Genomic DNA, 26,618 nt, shown 5'->3' with positions numbered 1-26,618 from the left:
GGAGCGGGGGAGGTGAGGGGGAGGGACTTTTTTTTTTTTTTTAGTGACTCCACTTAACCACAGACTTTTGATGCCTTGTATTTAATGTCTAAACATAGTACATGATAAATGCCATTCTATTCCTGAGAATTACTGAAAAGTATATATGTTCAACTGTATCACCATGATGAAATATTTGTGCCTGAAAATATTCATGTGAGATGGAAGTCGTTTGGTCCTAAAGTCTTTGGATAAAAGCTGCTCTGAGGGAGGAGGCCTCTTTAAGAGTTTTGGACTCACGGCTTTCTTTAATGACAAACAGACCCAGCTTTGTAAGCATGTACATTTCCACAATTGCTCAGAAGCTCCACTAGACCAGGAAAAAACAACAGTAATTGTTTATGTCTTTTTATCATCATCATCATTATTATAATTCCAGTAGAGTTAACACACAATGTTATATTAATTTCAGGTGTACAATATAATGATTCAACAATTCCATACACCACCTGATTGTCATCACATGTGCCCTCCTTAATCCACATCACCTATTTCACCCATCCCCCCATGCCCCTCCCCTCTGGTAATCATCACATTGTTCTCAATAATTAGGAATCTGTTTCATGGTTTTTCTCCTTCTTTTTCCCCTTTGCTATAAGTTACCCTAATAAAATTGGTTTTGTTCCTTAAATTCCACAAATGAGTAAAAACATACAGTATTTGTCTTTCTTTGACTTATTTTGCTTCACATTATACTCTCTAGCTCTATCCATCTCACTGAAAATGAAAAGATTTCCTTCTTTTTATGACTAATATTCCACTGTGTATTTATGTATATACATATATATGACATCTTCTTTATCCATTCATCAGTCAATGGACACTTGGGCTCTTTCTATGATTCAGCTATTACAGATAATGCTGCTATAAACATCAGGGTGTATGTATCCCTTTGAATTGTACCCTTCGGGTAAATACCTAGTAGTGGGATTATTGGATCATACAGTAGTTCTATTTTTAACTTTTTGAGGAACTTCCATACTGTTTTTCAGAGTGGTATTCCCACCAACAGTACAAGAGGGTTCTCCACATCCTCGCCAACACCTGCTGTTTGTGTTGTTGATTTTAGCCATTCTGACAGGTACGAAGTGACACCTTATTGTAGTTTTGATTTGCATTTCCCTAATGAATAGTGATGTTGAGTATATTTTCACATGTCTGTTGGCCATCTGCATGTCTTCTTTGGAAAAATGTCTATTCATGCTTTCTACCCATCCTTTAATTGGGTTATTCATTTTTTAGGTATTGAGTTTCATAATTCTTTATTGATTTTGGATACTAACACTTTATCAGATACGTCATTTGCAAATATCTTCTTCCATTCTGTAGATTGACTTTTAGTTTTGTTGGTGGTTTCCTTTGCTGTGCAGAGCATTTGTTTTTTTTTTATGAAGTCCCAATAGTTTATTTTTTGCTTTTGTTTCCCTAGCCTCAGAAAACACATCTAGAAAAAAAGTTGCTATGGCCAATGGCCAAGAGGTTACTGCCTGTCTTCTCTTCTAGGATTTTGATGGTTTTCTGTCTCACATTTAGGTCTTTCATCCATTTTGAATTCATTTTTGTGTATGGTGTAACAAAGTGGTCCAGTTTCATTTTTTTTGCATGCTGCTGTCCAGTTTTCCCACACCATTCATTAAAGAGACTTCTTTTTTACCATTGAATATTCTTTCCTGATTTGTCGAAGGTTGTTGGTTAAGGTGTCGGTTCATTTCTGGGTCTTCATTCTGTTCCATTAATCTATGTGTCTATTTTTGTACCAGTAGCATACTGTTTTGATTACTACAGCTTTGTAATATAACTTGAAGTCCAGAACTGTGATGCCTCCAGCTTTGCTTTGCCTTTTCAAGGTTGCTTAGGCTACCAATTTGGCTATTGGTAATTCTACACAAATTTTAGGATTGTTTTTTCTAGCTCTGAAAAATACTAGTGGTATTTTCATAGGGATTGCATTAAATGTGTAGATGCTTTGGGGCATATAGACATTTTAACAATATTTGTTCTTCCAATCTATGAGCATGGAATGTCTTTCCATTTCTTTGTGTCATCTTCAACTTCTTTCATGAGTGTTTTATAGTTTTCAGAGTATAGCAGACTATAGTATTTTTTAAGAAAGATTACTAAGAATATATATCAATCATCATTATGGAAGGAAAAAAATTTTAAACCTTCCAGAAACTTTAAACAGTGTTAAATTGTAAAATAACACAATGCAATAAACAAGCACTGCCATAGTACACTTAAAAGTTAAATAAGGGGCGCCTGGGTGGCTCAGTCGGTTAAGTGGTTAAGCGTCTGACTTCATGACACTCAGGTCATGATCTCACGGTTCGTGAGTTCAAGCCGCACATTGGGCTTTGTGCTGACAGCTCAGAGCCTAGAGCCTGTTTTCAGATTCCATGTCTGCGCATCCCCTGCTCGCATTGTCTCTCTCTCTCTCTCTCAAAGATAAATTTAAAAAACATTTTTAAAAAATTACGTAAAAATTAAGCAGTTATATGACTAGATATAAAAATAGTTGAAGTATAAATTCTATACAGTGAGAGGCAGAAAGACAACCCTCTTTTTGCACCTTGCAACTCTTCTAAGCTCTACACATTAAATTTTTTTTCAATTAGCATACATTGCTTTTGAAATAATAAAAACACAGATTCCAAAAAAGTTAATCTAATTTGTTAATCTACATTTTAAATAGGTCAATCATATTCACTTAGAAACAATCAATTCCAGTCCTTCAGAAATCAACTAAGTGTAAAACGAATACATTTTATGCATTTTTTTCAAAAACTAGTTAAAGAAACAAACTTAAACCTTTCCACATAAGCCAAAAGAACAGATTTCTCAATCCATTAAACTCGTAAAACAGAACACAGATTTGGCAGATAATCAAAAATCTTTACCATGCTCAGTTAGTTTCATGGGAACTACACCATAGCTCATGTGCACTGAAATTTTCATAAGTGATCATAAGTAAATATACTGTCACTTTATGTCCTAAAACAGTATCAATCAAATGGGGCTGATGGTAGTGCTGAAAATGCACCCCCAAATCAACTTTAAAATGGATGATAGACGGGGCACACCTCTATGTAAAAGGTCTCGCAACTGTCATGACATCCTGTAGAAGAAAGACTTCTATGAAATAAAGATAGTAATGACATTTATTTGGCAAAACTAAATAAATAAAATGGAAAGAGTGACTGCTAATGGGCAGGGATTTCTTCTCGGGGGCGAATAAAATATTCTGGAATAGTCATGATAAATATCCATACTAAAATCCAATAACCTGTATGCTTTAAAGAGGGCAGATTTTATGGTATGTGAATTAGATCTCAATTTTTTTTAACTAACAAATAAATATCAAGAAATAAAGCAATGGCCAAAATGACTAATAATATTCTGAAATACATATACAATATTTTAGCAGAGCCATTAGCTGGGCCCAGAAAGTTAAACAAGTCACGCAAAGCAAGGCTAATGTCCTGGTTATTCCAGAGTGAATGTGTTCAGTGCTGTGAAGAGCCTCAAACCCAACCCCTGAAGTCTTATTCTTCCTCTGAGAAGCTGCCTTCTGAAAAATTCACCATCATTTTCTAAATATGCCCAGACAAAAGCATAGCAAACCCACTGAAGTCCATTACTTCCAGAAGTAGCCAGTCCTTCAGCCTCATCATCTTGTTCAATGGCAGAAGAGGAGGGCCCACAAGTGCACCCAGCATTGTAGTCTTCCTCCACCATAGGATTTCTTTCATGTGCCTTGAGCTCTTTTGAATATGGAATGCTTTTAGAGAAGACAGGTAAGAGGTCTGTGCAGCTGAGCCAGTTTCCTTTTCTTTTTGTACAATGGACAGCTTTTTGGTTTTAATGGACTTCTATAATATGGACAAATAAAAGCAAAGAACACACCACCTATTTGCAGAAGATGATCCACAAGATCACTCAGCCTATCCATGTCCAAAGGTAACAGTCTACAGGACTGAAGCCTTTTCCAGGAGAAGTGCTTTTTAAAGCGTAAGAAAATAAAAGAATGTAATAAGGCCAGCTATGACTGTCAGCCATACCTATTAAGAGTTTACATAAAGCCATGCATGAGTAGCTTTGAATGTCACTAAGGAGAAAAACAATTTTTTTCCTGAAAACTGAAGGATAATGGCAAGAAGGGACCATGAGTATCCCTGCTGGGTGATATTCTGTTCCTTGAGTTAGGTGTCGAAGGCATGAGTGTGTTTAGTCCGTGAAAATTCATCAAGCTGTAGAACTATGACATGCACTTTTTTAAATGTGTGTATGCCCATAAAAAGTAAAAAATTAAAAAGGGGAAACAGAATTGCTGAGTAAAGATTAAAGACTTCATTAGTTTCTTAACTAAAACAGAAGTTTAAGAGTAAGGACGACAATGATGATGATGACAGCTAACTCTTAATAAGGCACAATGCCAGGCTAATCAATTTATATACAATTAATTTGTCTTACAATGAGATAATACATCCTCATATTTTAAGAAAGCGCTGGGCCATGTGTGCCCTATAAATATGTCTACAACCCAATATCTAACAGGGACAGATGTAACTGGATATTTGGTTCCACTGTAAATTATCTTTGAGTGAGTCTAAATTCCCTGTACCATCAAGCAGGAAAGGACCCCTTCACCTGACATACACCCACACCCCAAGGATAAACAGGGAATTCGAAAACAATCAACAATCAAACTTTCCCTGCTATTTCTCTACTTCCTCTCCGCAAAGGGGGTTTTCATGAAAGCCGGGCTAGAGAAACAACTATTTCCAACCCAAACATCCCTTACCACTCCATGCACTCAGGTGGCTATTCTAGTTGCCTCTTATAATTCCACAGAAGACTGGCTAGGACTGCAATTCTTTAAGCACATTTTTGAACATAGATCCTTGCCAGGAACAAGTAAGAAGCAAAAGAATGAGCAGCTTCATTTTTGTATCCTGAAGACTTCTTACGACCAAATCCCCACTAATTTAACTTCAGGGGGCTAATGATTTCATTATAATGGCATTATATTATAATAGAGTGTCAGCTACTAAAATTTAAATTTTGAAAAACCAGTTATCAAGCACTGCCTCTTGCTAAACACTACTTCGCATTCTTTAATCTCAAATTAATCTCAACTTAATCCCCAAAACAGCTAACATTTACTATGCCTACTATGTGCCCAGCACCACTTTTTAAGTGTTTTACATTTATTAACTCATTTAATGTCCTAATAGCCCTATAAGGCAAATACTGATACAATTATTCTCATTTTTCAAATGAAGAAATTGAGGTCTAGAAAAGGTTAAGAAACTTACCAAAGGGCATAGAACTAGAAGTAGCTGAGTAAAGATCTGAAGCCAGGCAAGTAGGGGTAAGAGTCCACACAGCCTTGCTCCACTGCCCTTCACCACTGAGTGAAGCAAATATTAGCCCCCTGGCACATAAGTACTCTGTACTTAGTTCAGAGTACACAAGTAAATTATATACTTGCCCAAGGTCAGACAGCTAGTATAGAATGGGACTAGATTCAAATCCAGGTCTATAGGATGTCAAAGCCCATGCTATTTTTATTCTCCCAGCTTACTGGACTTCGTGATAAAACAAAACTGACACCAAGCTTCTCCACAGTGAACCAAGGATTGAAAGGAAGCCATCTAATGCACATTCCCCTTAACACTCTGCTTGCTTCCTCTAAGCTTCAGGATCTTTCGTACAGTACTGTTTGCTTTTTTCAGAATTTACATAGGTTTTTTTTGAGGGGGGTGGTTTACAGTAGAAAGTGGCAAAGAAAAGAAAGAATGCAATAACAAGGAACATGTTAGCTGTAAGAGACTGCAATAGAAAATAAAACCAGCGAAAGCATTTTTCAACAGTTTACTGCAGAAAATTCATAGTAAGCAGAGAGCAACTAAACCCTCTTATTATGGGTTATGCACCAAAAAAGAGAAGAAAATATTTTTTCATACCTTATTATCTTACCAGGCAGAGTCTTCATTGTGTTATTCAAGTGTTTTGGATGTGTTTGAGAGAATTTCCAGGCCCAAAGCCCTTAAAGTCCTCAAGATAGGTTTTCTGCAAAGTCTGCTTCCCAAGGATAGGGCCTGGTTTCTCTGCTGTGGCACTACCGACATCTGGGCTGGATAATTCTTTGTTGTATGGGGCTGTCCTGTGCATTGTAGGATGTTCAGCAGTAGCTTTGGTTTCTACACACTAGTCACCAGTACTACAACTTCTTCCATGCCCACTGCAATTGTGACAGCCAGTTTGTCTCCAAATATTACAAAAAGTCCTCAAGACAAAAATCATCCCATGTTGAAAAACACTGGGACAGGTCTCCAATTCTAATAACTCAATTTATTCTTACTTTTGGCCCCCTCTCACTTTTGTTCTTATTTGTATTATTCTCATCTGTACTGGCTGCTTTATAAACATCTTTATTTGGTTTGCATATTCAGACAGGGACCATGTTTATACTTGTACATCTCCCACAGCTGCAAGTAATTCATTCTGTTTAGAGGGCTCAACAAAATGTCAAGAAATCCAGGTGCTCCTGAAAAAAAACAGTAACTCTGAACAAAGGATATATGGGAGTTTCTTGTACTGGTTTTGCAATTTTTCAGTAAGTCTGAAATTATATCAATATAAAAACTTGCAAAACTATTTTTAGAAATGCAAGAGAAAATATTTGCAAATCATAATATCTGATAAGAGGCTAATATCTAGAATATGAAGAATTGCTAAGCCTCAACAACAACAAAAACAACCTGGATAAAAATTGGGCAAAAGATTTGAATAGACATTTCCCTGAAGATGATACACCAATGGCCAAGCATATGAAAATATACTCAACTTCCTTAATCATTACAGAAATGCAAATCAAAATCACAAGAGGTCACTTCATACCCATTAGGCTACTATTTAAGAAACAGAAAATAATAAGTTTTGGCAAGTATGTATAGAAGTAGGAATCCTTATGCGCTGTTGCTGAGTGTAATATAGGGCAACCACTATGGAAAATAGCGTGGTACTTCCTCAAAAAATTAAAAATAGAACTATCATATGACTCAGCCATCTCACTTCTAGTAGGAATGCATCCCAAAGAACTGAAAGCAAGATCACAAAGAGGTCTTTATATACCTATGTTCATAGCAGCAGTATTCACAATAGCCAAGGGTTGGAAGCAACCCAAACATCCACTGACAGATGACTAGATAAATAAAATGTGGTACGTATAGAATATCACTCAACCTTGAAAGGGAAGGAAGTCTGGAGTCCCTGGGTGGCTCAGACAGTTGGGCATCCAACTTCGACTCCAGTAATGTTCTCACAGTGCTGGGGTTTGAGCCCCGCGTCAGGCTCTGTGCTGACAGCTCAGAGCCTGGAGCCTTTGAGTTCTGTGTCTCCCTCTCTCTCTGCCCTTCCTCTGCTCGCACTCTGTCTCTCTCTCAAAAATTAATAAACATTAAAAAAATTGTTTTAAAAAGGGAAGGAAATCTTTCTTACTGCATTCTACAACATGGATGAATCTGGAGGACGTTTTGTTAAGTGAAATAAGCCAGTCACAAAAAGACAAATACTCAATGATTAATTTAAGAAACACTTATGGGGTACCCACTCTGTATAAAACACTGAAGTAATATAGTATATCTGAGAACAGGCATACAAGAACTGAAGAGTCAAGATAGGCATAATGCTAACCTAAACATTCATAGCCATAACTTCTACCCAATTTCAAGAAAGTAAAAATGTTTTTCAACTCAAATTTAATGGGGAATTTAATCTAATGCTTGAGGAAATATCATGTTTTCATCCTGAGACCTCAACTTTCTCTGAAATGATGATTAGTAACAACTGCATAAGTAGGGGGAAAAAAAATTCACAAAGCAGCTTCTGTTTCCCAGGGTTGGAGGAGCTGAGACAGAGGTAGCTAATAGTGTTACCTCTTAAGAACTGAGTTACTATGGCTTCAAAATAATCCATAAAGCTCCCCAAAGTAGAAAATGTCCATTTTATACATGAGAATTCTATAAACTCCACATGTTGGACATTTTCTAAAAATGCCATTTAACTCAATAATTAGTATGGAGAAAACATATATATTTTGATGACATTACATAAAATAAAATAAGGTTGATGATTTCTATTCCTTTTTAAAGTATTAATACGCTATCAGTAAGCTGTTTTCTGTTCATACAACTTATTGGTGCTGCTCTTCATTGACTGAGTACAAGCCAAGAATGTTTGAGTTCTAAATCTTAAGTCTGTGAATCACTGTTTCCACTCCCAAGCAGCTGAAATTGTTCACTTATATTTCCTCAATCTTTGATACTCACTAAATACTATGTATAATATTATTCTGCTTTTGGGAGGGAAACTATAGATGGAACTTTTTTTCAAGGGAGCTCTAGGAAGTATTCTTTCGTACATACACTTGAATATTGAGGCATGACTAATGTCTTATAATCCATAACACCACTAACCAAATAAGTGAACTACCTTTTGAAGAATGCATTGAGTTAAATCTGAAAATGTTGCCTGGTTTCCTTTGAGGAGCCAGCCATTGCAATTCCCAAAATTCCTGCCTTACAATCAGAAATAGAGTTACCTGTCAAACAGATGAAAACCACTTGCCTAGGCTATCCTGCAGACTTCTACATACTTAATTTGTGTTTTCCTTGGTCAATATTTAAAGGGCTTCTGGATGGACTCTACACTGCATAAGCCATGAAAGTTGATGAAAGAAACAAAAAGAGTAAATGCAAGTGAGTGTTATAAATAAATTACTTTATCTCCTCAACTTGATTCCATTCCCATGTACTTGAAACATTTATTACAGATAATCTAAAGTGTTAGATACCTCAGAGATGACCCCCATAGGAATGCCTGCCAAACCAGCCCTGCAAAAGGCAGTGTTTTACAGAGAAGAGGCCTTTGGAATCAGGCAGACATGGGAAATATTTTAATCCCAGCTCTGCTGAGCTTCAGTTTCCCCAACTGTAAAATGGGATAAAAACTGCCTCAAAAAACCATGAGGATTCAGTGAGAGAGAATCAATGAAGGCATCTGACATGCCCTCAAAAGCCAGAATGAGCAGAGCCTTTTGGTTTCCAACACACATATGAGATAGAAAATGCAATCATACAGTTGATGTTTCCTTTTCATTTGTTAGGCATCATTCTTTACAGAAACACTGATAGGCACTGTTATTATTAAGATGCAAGCATCTGGGACAGTTCAAGCACACCACAGGAACTTATCGGAGGCATGAAACTCAAGAAAGCTGAACTCTGGTTGGAGAGAAGAAGTACCTTGAAAATGAACAATAACACCAAATGTTCAATTTCCTGTCACAGACAATAAGTCCAAAGGAAGGAATGATTACTTAAAGTTGACACCACCAAGCAAGAATTCATGGAAGAGCTGGAAATTGAGGGGAGCCTTGAAATTAGGACAAGACACAGGTATGGGGTAAAGAATGAGAAATCTGTCAGAAAATGGAATAGAGTTGACAAAGTAGCAGCAGTGCGCATATGTATCCATCGGGTATTCAGGGAATAACAGACCATTTTTGCTGTAGCTCCGAGGTTTGTGTAGAGGAACCACAAAAGATAAGGTTGAGTAAGGTAAAGTAGTCAGACATGTCATTAGGAGAACCAAAAACAAATCTCAAAGAAATAAATCATGGTTGGTATAAATCACAGATTTTTTAAAAAGTTACAATGTACAACCCAGTGAGTTGAGGAGATTCATCTATCAGAGACACGAGTGAGTGGGTTGGACAGAAGAAAGACTAGAGACTAAGTGATCAGTTCAGAAGCTACTGTCACAATCTTAGGAGGAAGCGATGAAAGGCTGAACTAGCATGGTGGCCATATGACTATAAAGATGGAGACGGGGATGAGAGGTACTATATAAAGTCTCACAGACTTGAATGAAGAGGGAAGAAGCAAAGATGATATAGTACTTTCAGGAGTGGGAGACTGAGAGAATGCCAGCACCATGAGAGGAAGGTTAAATCTGGGGAGAAAGTTAATCTAGGGATACAAATGGCAAATATGGTTTCAGACAGGTTATTTATTGAGGTAACATCCAGAAAGAAAATATTAAGTCAGCCTGGAAAGACAGGATCTCAACATGGGAAGGAAAGCCCTATGCTCAGAAAGGATGGCTGACTTCATGGAAGCTACTGGTGCAAACAAAATAAAACCACACAGAGAAAAAAAAAAAAAAATGCAAGTGTTGTCACCAAGGTCGAAAAGGTGAGTCTCAAGGAGACAGTGGTGGTGAAGAAACCCAGAACCTAAAGAAAACTCTAGGATAAGGGCTGAAAACAGACCATCATCAATGAGATGGTCTGTTTTCATTATGAGATCCTAGAACACCTTAAAAAACAAAAACAAAAAACAGGTTCAAAAAAGGTGTCAGAAGTTAAGAGGAAATGAGTAAGTGGGAAGAAAGCAGAAGCAGTATCTACAGTCTATGCTTTCAAATGCACTTTTCTAAGAGAAGTCTCATTTTGATTTTTTATCTGGAATACAAGAACATGTGGATTTAAGAAAATGAAAGAATCTGATAATATATACTATCTTTAGTGGTCATAAGCCCTGACCTTTCTCTTCTGCTCTCCTATTTTCATCTGGTTTATTGGTTACTTTGTGCAACCTCTCAATATCTCTCATTTCTATCTTCTCGTACTTAATGAGCCTCTCTCCTTTTAGTAAGAAAGTATCTCATCACTCCTATCCTTCTTGCCTCTCTCTTTTGTTCACTTACATCATACAGGGAAGGACAAAACTCAGATTTTACTAGAAAACCAAGATTTGACAGCCATTCTTCTTCAACATTTTCATAAAAAAGATATTCAGCATCATTAGTCACTAGTAAAATGCAAACTAAAACCACATCAAAAACCACTTCACAACTACTAAAACGATTAAAATTAAAAACACTGTCAAGGATATGGAGCAACTAGAACTCTCATATATCACTGATGCGAATGTAAAATAATAACAGCCACTTTGGAAAGTGGTTTAGCAGGCTTTGTTTGTTTTCTTAAGTTACACACCTACCATATTATCCAGCAATTCTACTCATATTTACCCAAGAGACATGAAAGCATATGTTCATACAAAAACTTGTGCATGAATGTTCAGTCAAAACTAAAAGTAACTCAAATGCCCAACAATAAGTGAATGGATAAACAAATTTTGGTATATCCATACAATACAGTATCAAGTGATAAAAATGAATGAACCATTGATAGATGCAACAACATAGGTGGATTTCAAAATGATTATGCTGAGTGGGGGGAAAAGCCAGAAAACAAAAAAGGAGTACATGCTATACATTTCCATTTATGTAAAATTTTACAAAATGCAAACTAAGTCTATCGTGACAGGAAGCAGACTAATGGTTGCCTAGGGATAGAAGGAGGGACTAGGGGAAGATAGAAGAAAGGTATTACCAAAGGGCATAAGGAAACCTTAGGCACTTTTGGCTGTGTTCATTATTTTGACAGTGGTGATGGTTTCACAAATATATATAAAACTGATCAAATTATATATATATTAACTCCACGCAGCTTATTTTATGCCAATCATACCTCAACTGTTTTTAAAAGCAGTTGGAACATCTGGCAAAATTTGAATATGGACGTTTTATCAAATAATAATATTGTAACATGAGTAAATTTTTAACCCTGAAGAAGGTGGATGTCCTAATCCCCATGACATAGAGTTACCATGAAGGCTGGGGATGAGGGGTGCTCTCTGGTAAAGTGGGTATATCACCTGGGCACATCCACTGTTACCCTATTTTTTAGAGAAAAAAAATAACTAGCTGTCCTCCTCATCAGAGAATTCCCACTTAAGCAATATTTCCAAAGTACATGCCTGCCTGTACACACTCATATATAAAACTGTTTGCATTACATAATCCCTTGGGGATTAACAATTTCCATCTGTATGCAGTTCTGATAGGAAGGTACAGAGAACTTCTCTGGCCACTGTCAGAGTTTTTCATTTCTCTACCTGCGTAATTTCTTCAGCAACAGCCACTTGGATCTCGTAGATAGTATTAAAAATACAAGCTTCCTTTCCAAGAATTCTTTGCTGCTCAAAGACTCTCACTCTTAGACAAACCCATGAGCAGACATTTATCAAAACAGTTTAGACCTACAGGCACCTTATCAGGTACTCAGGAGGGATGCCAGGAAAATAGGAAAGGTCAGAATCTCAGATTGGTCTCTCTTCTGAAATCTCTGGAGTATAAAATCCCCCAGGGTCTCAAGTCATAGGCAAGAAAGAAACAGCAAGTGTAAACTTTTTGTATGTATTTATGAGCATAAATTACCGGGCTGAGTGCCCATCTCCATATTCCCATCTGGTGTCAAAGATATGGCTGGCACTTAGATTAAAAATAAAGCTCTCAATATGGCATTATAATTATCTTTCTAAAATTGACTTTAAAAATAATCATGATAAATTAATCTTACTCCTAACTTCAAAAGCCACATTTATTCTGCTTTGTAGCTTTAAAACTTCAACAAACTAATTTTTTCAAAGCGACCACATACAGAAATGTATGATATGATCTCTTTAAAAGAAATAAAAAGTTCCTGTATCAGTTGAAAATCTCAAAATATTCTTCAATTTCTTATTCTATTATCTTTCAGAAAGTACAGTAAGTAGTGCCATTCACATATTTACAAACCCAAGAAACTCTTTTTTTATTTAAAACACTGTAAGGGTGTCTGGGTGGCTCAGCTGGTTAAGCATCTAACTCTTGATTTCGTCTCAGGTCATGATCTCTCGATTTGTGAGATCAAGCCCTGTGTGAGGCTCTGCACTGACAGCATGAAGCCTGCTTGGGATTCTCTCTCTCTCGCTCTCTCTGCCTTTCCCCCACTCATGCTCACTCTCTCTAAATAAATAAATAAATAAAAAAATAAAAATAAAACACTATAAAACTGTATTTNGACCTGAGCTGAAGGTGGACACTTAACCCACTGAGCCACTCAGGTGCCCCACACTTTCTTCTGTACTATACATTATTTTGGATATGTGGTTACCTGTTTATAACTACACATTCCTATATTTTACATGCACATACTTTTTCTGTACTATACATTACTTTGAATACGTAGTTATACATTTATAATTACATATAACTCTATAGAATAAGAGGTGAAAATTACTCTTCTTTATGGGCAATTTGAGAGATCTTACATAAGATTTTGTCTCTGTACACTAATATAATATAACCCCACTCAGTACGGGAATCTTCTGTAAGCAGCTGCAGTTTCCATACAAGACAGATAATAGAAACAGGGCAAGGATTTTCTGCATAGGAAATCCCAGATAAAATAAGGACAACCTTCACCCAAACCAGCAGAAGTGCAAGGGCAAGATTGCTCCAGACTTCCCACTCCTCTAGAACCAGGGAAGAGATTCCTATGTCTATCTTGCTAGGGCTTCACAACCTGCAGAATCAGTACCCTATACAATTAGATATTATATTTATTGTTCAGACTAATGCTTTCTGGGACATTCCCATGAGATGGCTCTAGTGATGATAATTTTTACCCAAAAAAGAAAAGACAGGGCTCTCCCGTGCATGTACTTAATGCACACTAGTTTTCAGCAACACATCTATACCAAGTTCTAGTTCATCCTTGTGATCATTAATTCTCTTGGTTACCATACCTTGAATATCCTTTCTTCTTTGGCTGTTACTTTGCCTTTGGATTTCATCTTTCATTATATCGGTAAAGAAACTTTAGCCCTATTATCCATAAACTGAAGCCATTTCACATTTCCCTGATCTCAAACTTTTTAAATAATCTCAAATACAGGAACATAAGAACACTCACTATCATGAGTATTATAGAACATTGTTCTGTTCTAGTTAATGCAATGAGGCAGGAAACCAGAAAAAAAAAAAAGTATAACTATTTAGGAAGCAGGAGACAAAATTACATTATTTGTAGACAATATGATTGCGTATCTTTTAAAAGAAAAAAAGAGTAGAGAGAATGAACCACCAGAAAAGCTACTAAAACTAAATAGGCAGTTTAGTCAGTCAGCATTTCTATAGACTAGTAATAAACAGTTAGGAAAACATAATGAAAAGATGGCCTCATCGTAAGCAATGTATAGCAGCAGTGGCAGAATGAGCACTTCATCCTCACACACAGAATTTACTCCAAAGGCATTCATTTTGGCCTCCAGAAACATCAAAGACTTCAACACCCTCCCCTCTCACTAGAGCCCAGAATACTGTCAGGCTGTCCCCCTCCAAAATGTGTACACAAATTCTGACCCTCTCAGGAATCTCTTCTTTCTGGCCTGGAGTAGATCAGAATATTTTGAAATATAATAACAAAACTTACGATACCTAATAATGAAGAGACAAAAGTCCTACTGAATTTGAACAAATTCATTGTCTAAAACAGGAAGAAAGTAAGAGAAATGGGTACCCAACAAAAGACCTCCTGTGATACTTCCATATTCATCAGTAGCTTTACCTGTACTGAACACACAGCCGTGTATTATAGCAAAAAGCGCCTTGTTCTCCAAACACCCAAGCCCCTCTTTGTTGCTAGCTTATACAGAACAGAAAGAAAATCTGAGTTGGAAAAAAAAAAAAAACTACCTACTAATAGTTTCTTAAAACTTGTTGGGGCCCTAAAATACCAAATTTACATCGTAGCTCCCAAACAAAGTCACCTCTAAGCCAATCCAAAAATAAGATTGCTTATCCTTTTATAAACTCTTTTAAAGCTTCTTTTTTTCCCTCATGTTAATGTTATATATTTTACAGTTACATTCTCCAAAGAGTTTGCTAATGTGCAGACAAATACTGTTCCAAGCCACCTTCTCTGAAGCCCCTCCCCAAGGCCACCCAAAGATTCCCATTCCCTTTCTTCGTAACTAACAAAATTTACTCCACCTATAGCCTAAGCCTCTGACAATGGACATAAAAGACACAACTAACCAATATGTAAAAATAAAGGAAAAGGATATTTCCTTTATTGCCCAAACAGCTCCTTACAAAGAGGAAATATTATTGATCATTTGGAAATTATTCTGTCTTTGGTAGAAATTACCTTATGTCTCCTCTCTTTGAGATGAGTGCTTCTCCTATAATTTGATGTACTTATTTAGTATGAGGGCAAGAAGATTTTTGACTTCCATAATCTTATTGATTTACAAACAGCAACAACCTAATCCTAATATATCTCTGTTAAGGGCAGACTAAGAAATAGGTTTAAGCCAAAGGGAACTTATTCATATATAAAGATGAATTTCCTGAGAGAAAAGAATATAGGGGGAAAAATTCTCCAGGGACAGTATGGAATTTCCTTGATGAAAGTCTTTAAAAATAGATTATTCATGTAGCTGTGAAGCCTTGGTTACTATATTTGGATTATATGCCAATTCAAGATCCCTGCCAGGCTATCTAAAGAGAAAATGTATCTTTTTTCTAAACAGAAATGTAAGAAATCTCTAAGTTTAAATAAAAGAGAAGCAGAAACTTCTTAATCCCAAATTCTGGGTCTGTCATATTTATCATATATGCAATATGTGCATATCATATATGCAAACCAGTTGTTACAGCAAATTCATATCATATATGCATATATCATATATGATATGCAATATGTGCATATCATATATGCAAACCAGTTGTTACAGCAAATTCACCTTATTATTCTAGACAGCAAAAAGGTAAATAGTATGACCAAATATCCTACTATGTCTCAATTTCTAGAAAATACAGTGTTAGTAAGAGACTTATTTGGCCAGAAAATGTCCAGTGACTAATTAAACTGAAAGTTATTTAATTAAAAAGATTTGAGGGGTGCCTGGGTGGCTCATCGACTTCAGCTCAGGTCATGATTTCACGGTTCATGGGTTCGAGCCCCGCATTGGGCTCTGTGCTGACAGCCAGCTCAGAGCTGGGGGCCTGTTTCAGATTCTGTGTCTCCCTCTCTCTCTCTCTGACCCTCCCCTGCTCACACTGTTGCTCTCTCTCTCTCAGAAATAAATAAAACATTTAAAAAATTTTTTAAAGATTTGAACGCACTTACTAGATTAGAAAGAAACAGTATATACTTCTCAGAATAAAAGTTTTTGCTCTATGGCAATTCTGTAACTAAAAGAATAATTTTTAAGTGTTTTTAGATGAAAAACCTTACTGTCCAAGAGTAGTGCTGAATATAGACTGTCCTATTAAAAATACTATTTGAAGGGGCGCCTGGGTGGCTTAGTCGGTTAAGCGTCCGACTTTCGCTTAGGTCATGATCTCACGGTTCGTGGGTTCGAGCCCCGCGTCGGGCTCTGTGCTGACTGCCAGCTCGGAGCCTGGAGCCTGTTTCAGTCTGTGACTCCCTCTCTCTGACCCTCCCCTGCTCACGCTGTCTCTCTCTCTCTCCTAGAAATAAATAAGAAATATTTTTTAAAAAAATACTATTTGAAATATTTAAGATGTATTGCTACAGGCCATTAAATCCCCACTCACATTTATAATGACTAAAACCTGGAGTATTCATGTTGAAAAGCAAATGCAAATAAGCGTGCACTTCTCCAGGGAAGTCATAATGTTTGCTGACATGATGTGAAATGGATAACTGGTCTTTGGCTTAGTAACTAAGACCTACAGATTATCTGTCAGCTGCTCAACACTAGAACAGAACAAGGAGGGCAATGATGATGGATGGTATGGTAAAGAATGTGAATTTCAGAAATATACACTATTGCTATACTGCCTTTCACTTCTGTACAAGTTAGAAAAAGGCACACTTTCCAAGTGATTATGCCTAGCTTGGGGAGCAGACAGTTCTGTTTTACTTTAGAAATGGTGTGTCTCTATCTGGTATCATTGTACAATGAACATTTTATGTAATTATCTGCAGTAGCCCCAGACTTACCTTCAGGGGCTCTGTGCCCAGTAGCAGACAAGAACTCCCTTGTATTCTAGCAATGGAGGAAGGTTAAGGAAGTCTCATTTTTAACAGACTCAACTACCAGAACCTTCATTCGTTCTAGACAAGTTGGAGGCAGCTAAGGTTCCTTTAAATTGGGTCCTATTCTCATTAAACAGAGAAGGGGGAAAAAAAATATTCTCCAGAAACATCAAGTGATCAAAATTTACAGATTTGTTTCTCAGATGTAAATTATTTTATCTTCACATTTTAAGTAGAGCTTTTCATAGCACAGATTTCAACTTTATTGAAAGGATATCAATTTATCAATATGCATAATTTTCTCTACACGAATATTTACTTAAAAGTGCTTTAAAGAGAGGGCCTATAATTATAAAAGAGAACTATAAAAGGTACTATTGTGCCATTAACTATTTTTTTAAATGATGGCTTCCTTTGTTTTTTAAACTTTATGTTTGAACATTCATATTAAAAACAGATTGTAACCTGGGGCGCCTGGGTGGCTTAGTCGGTTAAGCGTCCGACTTTCACTTAGGTCATGATCTCGTGGTTCGTGGGTTCGAGCCCCGCGTCGGGCTCTGTGCTGACTGCCAGCTCAGAGCCTGGAGGCTGTGTCGGTCTGTGATTCCCTCTCTCTCTGACCCTCCCCTGCTCAGGCTGTCTCTCTCTCTCTCTCTCCTAGAAATAAATAAAACATTTAAAAAAAAAAAAAACAGATTGTAACTAACCATCACCAAAGCTTGGGCTTAACTTAAGGTTGACTGAAAGAATAATGTATTATGTGCCTTCTAGAATGGAAACACACGAGTATCATCTACTCTAACTGAACATACCAACTCAACACCATGAACAAAAGAAAAAATAATATTTTGCTACTTAAAATTAAATAATTGTTAATTTAGCAGTTTTTAAATCTGGCTTAGTTCAGTCAGTAAGGCATATAACTCTTGATTTCAGGGTTGTTAGTTCAAGACTCATGTCAGGTGTAGAGATTACTTAAAAAATAAAATCTTAACAAAAATTAAATTTAGGCACCTGGAAGGTGTCGGACTTCAACTCAAGTCATGATCTCACAGGCTCCTGAGTTCACGCCCTGCATCAGGCTCTCTGCTGTCAGCGCAGAGACAACTTCAGATCTGCCCCTGGCTCTCTCTGTGCCCCTCCCCCACTAATGCTTTTTCTCCCTCTCTCTCTCTCTCAAAAGTAAATTTATAAAAAATGTTTATTAAATTAGAGTAACAATTGTTTACAGATTAGGAAATTATTTTATTTTTTTAAATACTTTTATTTATTTCTGAGAGAGAGAGAGAGAGAGGGACACAGTGTGAGCAGGGAAGGGTCAGAGAGAGAGGGAGACACAACATCTGAAGCAGGCTCCAGGCTCTGAGCTAGCTGTTAGCACAGAGCCTGATGTGGGGCTCAAACCCACCAACCGTGAGATTATGACCTGAGCTGAAGTCGGACGCTTAACTGACTGAGCCAATGAGGCACCCAGGAAATTATTTTAGTTCTAAAAAAAAAAAAAAAAGTGCTTCAGCATAAAAAAGAAATAATGCAAACACATACACACCACTAGACATTTATCCTAAAGTCAAGCCTTTAGTACTTTTTTTTTTAATATTTTATTTATTTCTAGGAGAAAGAGAGAGACAGCGTGAGCAGGAGAGGGTCAGAGAGAGGGAGTCACAGACTCTGAAACAGGCTCCAGGCTCTGAACTGGCAGTCAGCACAGAGCCCGATGCGGGGCTCGAACCCACAAACCGCGAGATCATGACCTAAGCGAAAGTCGGACGCTTAACTGACTAAGCCACCCAGGCGCCCCAAGCCTTTAGTACTTTAAAGTAAAATAAAACCTAAATCATTTTTGCAAATGGCTATCTTGATGCCACCATAACTTCTATGCAAGCCTTTCATGAGCTAACAGGCAAAAAATGTTAGAGATTCTCTGTAGTGGGACAGAGATTCTGCCAGCAAAGAAGGGGAGTGGATGAGAATGGCTGTTTGTGAGTCATCACCTGCTCTGACTTCTGAGCCCAATTTTTTTTTTTAACTGCTGGACTTCCTTAGGTAAACAGATCTACCTACCGAGATTTCCAGCAGACTTTCCAAGAACAATACCACATGTCACAGGGACACAATTGTGAGAATCAGATGAGAAACTCCAAGTAACACTGAGCAACCTGAGAAGACCAAGCACTGTCCATCTAACAATGCTATCCACACTACTGCCAAAATTGTGAGATTCGTGGAGTTTAAACCAGAGGCTGAGAGCACAGGGTTTGGAGAAAGATAACTCCAGAATTATCTGAATCCCAGTTTCAAATTCTAGTTTTATCACCCATAAGCTAGAAGAGACTTTGGGTAAATTACTTAACTTCTCAGTGCCTTAATTTCTACATATATAAATGGAGATAATATAGTACCTACCTCAAACACCATTACGATAATTAAAATTAGATAATATAAAGTACTTTAAACCCTGCCTGGCATATTAAACATGTTCAATAACTGTCAGCCATTATTAGTATGACCAATAATGGTGGCTTCTTTATTTCTCCTCTAATCCAGAAACTCTACTTCTGGAAATCCACCTTGGAGAAATAACCCAAACTATAGTAGAAGCACAAAAATTATTATAACAAAAATATACAAAAATAATCATTATTATTATTACAATGTTATTTACAAGGATGAAAAATTAGAGGAACCTAAATGTATACCAGTAAGAAAGCTATCAAATAGCCATTCAGTACAATATCAATCTACCACTAAGGAATACATTAGGAATATAATAAAGAATTATGGAGGGGCACCTGGGTGGCTCAGTCAGTTAAGTGCCCAACTTCAGCTCAGGTCATGATTTCATGGCTCATGAGTTTGAGCCCTGCGTCAGGCTCTGTGCTGACAGCTCAGAGCCTGGAGCCTGCTTGGGATTCTGTATCTCCTTCTCTCTCTGCCCCTTTCTCACTCACGCTCTGTCTTTGTTTCTCTCTCAAAAACAAATAAATATTTTTAAAAATAATTAAAAAGAATAATTATGGAACAAAATGATTTTGTGCGTATAGGCTTATAAAAAGTGGGGGCGGGACAAGATTTAAAAACTATACATACATCATTATAACAATGTAAAATTATATTTAAAAAGCATATAAAAAAAGATGAGCACCAAAATCCTAATAGTGGATGTGACAAGAGAATGAGATTTTGAGTGATTTTTTTTCTTTTCTATACTATCTAACATGTAATCATATTACTTTTATAATTTTAAAGTTAATTTATTTTTAAATATGTCTAACTTGCTAAGATATATCCATTAAATAGGATTATTCAAATGGTAATAAAAGTTAAATCACAAAAATACATTACTGAAGTGGTTAAAGTTCAAAACAGAAACTAAGAATAATCAAATATTAGGGGCGCCTGGGTAGCTCAGTTGGTTGAGTGTCCAACCTTTGCTTTTGGCGCAGGTCATGGTCCCAAGGTTGTGAGACAGAGTCCTACATTGGGCTCCATGCTGGGTACTGGGCATGGAGGCTGCTTGAGATTCTCTCTCCTTCTCCCTATGCCCCTCCCCTGTATGCACTCTCTCTCTCTCTAAAATTTTTTTAAATGTTGTTTTAATTTCAAATATTAGCACTGAAAATAAAAATATTACTTTATTTAGTTTTTGCAAGTTTTTTGTTATTCAGGTAGGGTGACATACAATATTATATTAGTATCAGGTATACAACATAATGACTCAATATTTGTATGTATTGAGAAACGATCACCACAGTAAGTCTAGTTAACATCCATTACCACCCGAAGTTGAATTGTTTTTCTTGTGATGCAAACTCTTAAGGCTTACTCTCTTAACAACTTTCAAGTATGCAATAGCATTAACTGTAGTCACCATGGTCTACATTACATCCCCATGACTCATTTTTACCTTATAACTAAATTTTATACCTTTTGACTCTTTTCATCCATTTTCCCCGTGCTTCACTCCTGCCTCTGGCAATCACCAGTCTGTTCTCTGTATCTTTGAGCTTGCACCAATAATGACTCAAGTATCAAAATTTAGGAATTACCTTTTAAACTAAGCTAGAAAGGATTCAAGTTTATTACTATAATGTCTTCTCATTTACCTGCATTAGAAAGCGGGGTGGGATTTCTGCTACACCACTGGGAACTGCCCATAAGCCTGGGTTCCCCATGAAGGTATGTTACACATGAAATCTTACCTGTCACATAAGTCACCGTGGAACACTGTTACAAACCAGAATTCTTTGAGGAGTGGCATCACTAGAAGTACCTTCCACCTGGGAAGGGAGTTAGCAACATGCCTTTCTTCTTATTATGGCCAACAATTAAATTTTTTAAAAAGTCACCTTTCTGCTCATAAAAAGTAAGGAGAAGGGGATAGAGGAACTCTAAAGGCAACCAGAGACTAGGAGAACCATCTAAAAATCATTCCACGTCATCACAATGGAGACAGATTCTTAGCACATTGGAGGCTAAGAACTTCATCTAATGATCTCACACTCACAGTGCTGATAGGAAGCTTATTTTTTAAATAAATTTACTTAACTAAAAAAATCAATCTAAAAATTAATATTGAATAAATCAAAACCCAAAAGGTACTCAAAAATGAAAAAAATAATGAATAGGTTTCTAGAATAGTAGCAGTTGGGGAAATCCTGCTCTAACCACATGGGCTACCTGTCTTTTTTCCAACTGTGCCTGTATTTTACCTCCTCTGTGTCATTTTATCTTTTCCTCAACCTGTAATGTCATCTTCTCATTCTCCCTCCTAAGCTCTGTCTAATGAAGTGCTAGGATATAATCAAATGTCAGCTCCTCTTCAAAATTACCCAAGACTCCCCACACTCCCTTAGTCAGGCCATCACCTCTTATAGGTAACCCAACTGGACTTGAGCTATTAGAAGCTCATCTCTCTAAGTAGATGGAATGTTCCCTGAAGGCAGAGAATGCACTGATTCATCTTTAGGCGACACAGAAAACATAACACTGTTTTCCACATATGTCAGACTATATAGAAAATGTCGGCTTAATTGAACTGAATTTCTAAACAATCTGTTCAGAAGATGCATCGAGGTCAGCAGTCATAATCTTGCATTCACTACGAAGAGGCTCCTAGGCACAGGAGAGAGGGGCTGATTAAGAAGGAAACTACTCCCATCGCTTCTCGGCCTTTTGGCTAAGATCAAGTGTAGTAAGAAGGAAACTACTCCTCTTTTTTGGCAGAAATGTCAATGTGTCATTTTAAACCAATGTAATCTAAATTTTCTCTTAAATCATAAGACATCGGTCCACACTAAATCCACAGGCCTCTTGTACCTCACTAATGTGGGTGCTCAATATTTACTAAGAGCAGCTATCATGTCTGAAAAGCAGATCATTCATCGTGCCACTCATAATTTAATTATTCAGAACTATATCTTATTTCAGAAAGGATCAAATGAAACTTACATAAATACATATACCACAACATGATAAAATGATGTATCTGAGAGGAGCAAGAAAAAAATAAAACAAAGGAAAACTGAATGCAGGAAAGATAAGCTGTCCTGGGAGAGAGGTTCATATACCAAATCAATGCTTTCGATAAGATTCTGTACATTTGTTAGAGGTAGGTCAGAGTTTTGTCTCTAATGTTTCTCGTAGCCAACAAACACAGGGTGATCCAATCAGTCACATGATTCAGTATCCTTAAGATAAAAACAAATAGCTGTCAGAGAACAATCTTTTCCTTGGTCCTCATAATGCACAAAGTCCTCAAGGACATATTTGCAGTTGATTTGTCAGAGAACTTTGGAAGACCATTGCTCATAACAACCTTCACAGGCAAACGACAGCACACAAGTCAATAAATGCAAATGTAGGAGAAAATGACAATCAAGCCAAGGAAGGGGTCCAGGTACACAGCTCCCTGACGGTCTAGATTTATCAGAAACACATTTTATTCTATCTAGACTAACCTAAAATCCAGAGGCTTCATGGATCCACTTATCTTTAAAATTATGAACAATATCTGATGCACATGTCCATTCTTCTTGGGGATATATCTGTAGTTTCACAACATCCTCAAAGGGAAGCATGACTCAAGGAAAGTTAAGAACCATTGATCTAAAGAACTAGACTATATATATCCTTCAGGCAACCTTCATAAGCAGTTTCTCCTCTGAACTTCTGAGAAGTGCGGAGCCTGAAGACTACAGCCCCTGACAAGTATCTCAAGTACAGCTTCTCTGATGTGAAGTCTGCCACTCTAAGCTTAACCCCTGGCCAAGCTGTGTGTCAATTCTTTGTTACAATGATATATGACCCTTAATACAATAATGATGGAACACATAACAATCTGTTTTTCCAGAGAGGTTTTAGCCATGAACATTGACAAAGTTGCTCAAAGGATTGGCGCTATTTCTTCTACATAATATAAAAAGTGAAACAAGTGAACCAAAAAAAAAAAATACCACTTACCTTTCGCCTACAGATAAAAATTACAGATAAGCACACACACACAAACAAAAAAAAAGTTTTTCTAGATAAACATTATTTTTTTAATCTTAAAAATAACCTTTCCACATCAGGGGCACCTGGGTGGCTCAGTCAGTTAAGGGTCCAACTCTTGGTTTCAGGTCAGGTCATGATTTCACACTTCATGAGATCAAGCCCCTCATCTGGCTCAGAGCTGACAGCATGATGGAACCCGGTTGGGATTCTCTCTCTCCCTCTCTCTTTGCCCCTCCCCCCTCATGCTCTCCCTCTCTCTCTCAAAATAAACAAACTTTGAAGGTATATAAAAATAATCTTCCCACATCAGTTGGTATAATTTGAGCTAATTTTTTTTACCTTTTCAATGTTTTTTTTTATTTTTATTTTTTAAATTTTTGAAGAGAGATAGAGACAGCATGAGCAGGGGAGGGTCAGAGAGAGAATGAGACACAGAATCTGAAACAGACTCCAAGCTCTGAGCTAGCTGTCAGCACATAGACTGACACGGGGCTCGAACCCACGAACCATGAGAACATGACCTAAGCCGAAGTCGGACGCTCAACTGACTGAGCCACCCAGGCGCCCCTACCTTTTCAATGTTTTAATCTTTGTAAATCTTTTGTTATACAGAAAAACAATCACTGCCATAGCTTTAGACACACACACACACACACACACACACACTCACTCACTCAGAACCAACCATCCACCACAGTATCACGGTTAGAAGGTCTCAAGTGAGGAAGCTGGCCTGTACGACCATGGAGACAGGCTCTCTCAGATGTCATCCATGTAGAAATCATAACTCTCCAGAGTCTGGTCCTTGGCTTAAGTCCGGAGATACATCTTTGTCAAAAACACACAACTGAACACACTCAAGAGAACCAACGCATGCTAAGAGGCTAAGCGCAAATCAGAAATACCAACTTACCAACTAATCATAAGGAATATTCCTTTTCACTAATCAGAAAATTTACCCTGGAAACCTGGGCGCTGCTTCCCCAATGCTAAGATACCTGAAAACCTGAATTAATAACCAGTTTGCCACAAGTTAGAACAAAGAGAGAGTTTGGGGGATACCTAATAAATTATCCATAACCAACATATGCCTTTCTAGTGATCAAAATTGTGGCTTTCGTATGAAGAGTCTCTCTTCCTAAGATATTGTTGCCCTAACAATGCAGACTTCTTGGACTCTAAGCTTTCTTTTTCCACATCGTTCTCTCCATTAAGTATTTCTCTACATAGGGTAGAATACAACTGGTGGAGTTGCACCTTACATGCATTATTATCCCTTTTTCCAGGTTAAAAACTCCCAGATAAAGTTGACTAAGCAACTTATCTATGGTCACAACTAGTATAAGGCAGAGCAGATATTCAAAGCCAGATCTCAGACCAAAGCCTGTGCTTTTAACTTGCAGTAAATAATGCCCTTAAAATGTCTCTCCCTGGGCCTCCCACTTCCCAGTCTGATTTAAATGCTTCTCCTCAGTGTTCCCATAACACCCTAAGCATGCTTCAACTATAATTTTTGGTTACAGATCTATCTGTATCTCTACACTGAAACTTTGTGAAGATAGGAATCGTGTCTCATTCACCTTTGTATCCCTAGTGCGCTATCTATCTAGGCAAATATGCAAACTAATTTGTCCAGTGGTTTAACATAAAAAGCACCAAAATGAAGGCCTTGAACTTGCCACTTATAATTTTTGGTTACAGATCTATCTGTATCTCTACACTGAAACTTTGTGAAGATAGGAATCGTGTCTCATTCACCTTTGTATCCCTAGTGCGCTATCTATCTAGGCAAATATGCAAACTAATTTGTCCAGTGGTTTAACATAAAAAGCACCACAATGAAGGCCTTGAACTTGCCTTACAAAGGTCACATCTTAAGCCCATCAATAAACACCTCATCTAAAAAATGGGACGAAATGTATATATATAAAGTGACTTAGGTCTTTTCTGTGAAACTTAAAAAGCAGTATCATTATAGACAGGGCCTCATGCTTTATAGCCCATCTTATTAGTTTGAATTATTAGAAATAAAATTAAAGTCCTCATTTATCTTCTAATACAACATATACAAATAATACATAATTCAGAAAAAGCTTCCCCTTTCTGAAAGGACACAACCATCATCTATACCAAAATCAAACAGTGGCACCCTCCTCTGGTGAATGGTAAGGGAGCTAAAACAACACAAAAAAATGACAATTAGGTGGGATTTTTCTTGAATGAAAGAAAAAACAGAAATTACCTAATATTATTTGTTATTATCGCATTCCCAATAACAAGATAACTACATTTTATATCACCTTTTTTATTTTGCCCTAAAACAAAGTCAGAATGAATGAACTGGCTACATAGTATAAGAAATTATAGATAGAACGATTACTCTATTCTCAAGGAGGGTACCTATACATGTAAAATTCTTCTATTTAAATAAAAACATTTATCATGTCCCTTTTCTGGATGATACATTTACCGGAAGATAGTATTAGAAATTTTTCAACCTGAAATCTGTTTAGGTCTGCAACTTTCAGATTTTAGAATATCAACTTAAAAGAAAATTTTAAATACTCATTCACTTACACGCGCAGGCTCAAAACATGCCAATACAGTACACCCAGGCAAGCACAACCCAAAGTTTCACAACACTAATATTACATCCAGAACTTTAAATTAAAAATAAAACTATGCTTTCTATGACCAGAAGCAGTAATTGGCTGCCAATTTTATTTTAAAAATATATAATAAATATAAGCTTTATTAAATGATTTACCGCAGTGTAAGCATATAAAACGAAAATAAAGACATTCTAATCAAACCAAGAAAACAGTGCAGTCATTATATTGTCAACATTATCATTCAGGTATGTTTCTACCCAGGCACACAGCATCTGTTCACTCAATTAATTTCATGGTTTTCCCCTATTCTGTGACCAAGGGGAAAAGAACCCCACACTACAGGAGAAGCTACAAAATTACAAACAGTAATAAACCTTCATTTTTAAAGACAAAACATAGGTCTAGGGTGGATGGAAAAATAGCAAAATCTGATCTCAGTTCTACCAAATAAATTTTCCAACTAAGTTTGTCTCCTGGCAAAGTTGATTTAAGGCAGATGCATACAA

General features: G+C 36.9%; 1 protein-coding gene and 1 pseudogene across 1 annotated transcript in view; one reads left to right on the top strand and one right to left on the bottom strand.

The window, feature by feature from the left end:
* The window catches only part of PPM1L (protein phosphatase, Mg2+/Mn2+ dependent 1L), a 298,802-nt gene that overhangs the window by 270,324 nt on the left and 1,860 nt on the right, over positions 1–26,618 (bottom strand). The window lies entirely within an intron of this gene.
* On the top strand, positions 22,165–22,329 carry LOC144236875 (U2 spliceosomal RNA; annotated as a pseudogene).

The sequence above is a fragment of the Crocuta crocuta genome, unplaced genomic scaffold, assembly GCF_008692635.1.
Source record: "Crocuta crocuta isolate KB4526 unplaced genomic scaffold, BGI_CrCroc_1.0 scaffold226, whole genome shotgun sequence".
Classification (NCBI taxonomy): Eukaryota; Metazoa; Chordata; class Mammalia; order Carnivora; family Hyaenidae; genus Crocuta; species Crocuta crocuta.
The sequence above is the reverse complement of the archived record's forward strand: the minus strand, read 5'-3'. Positions and strand labels throughout refer to the sequence as shown.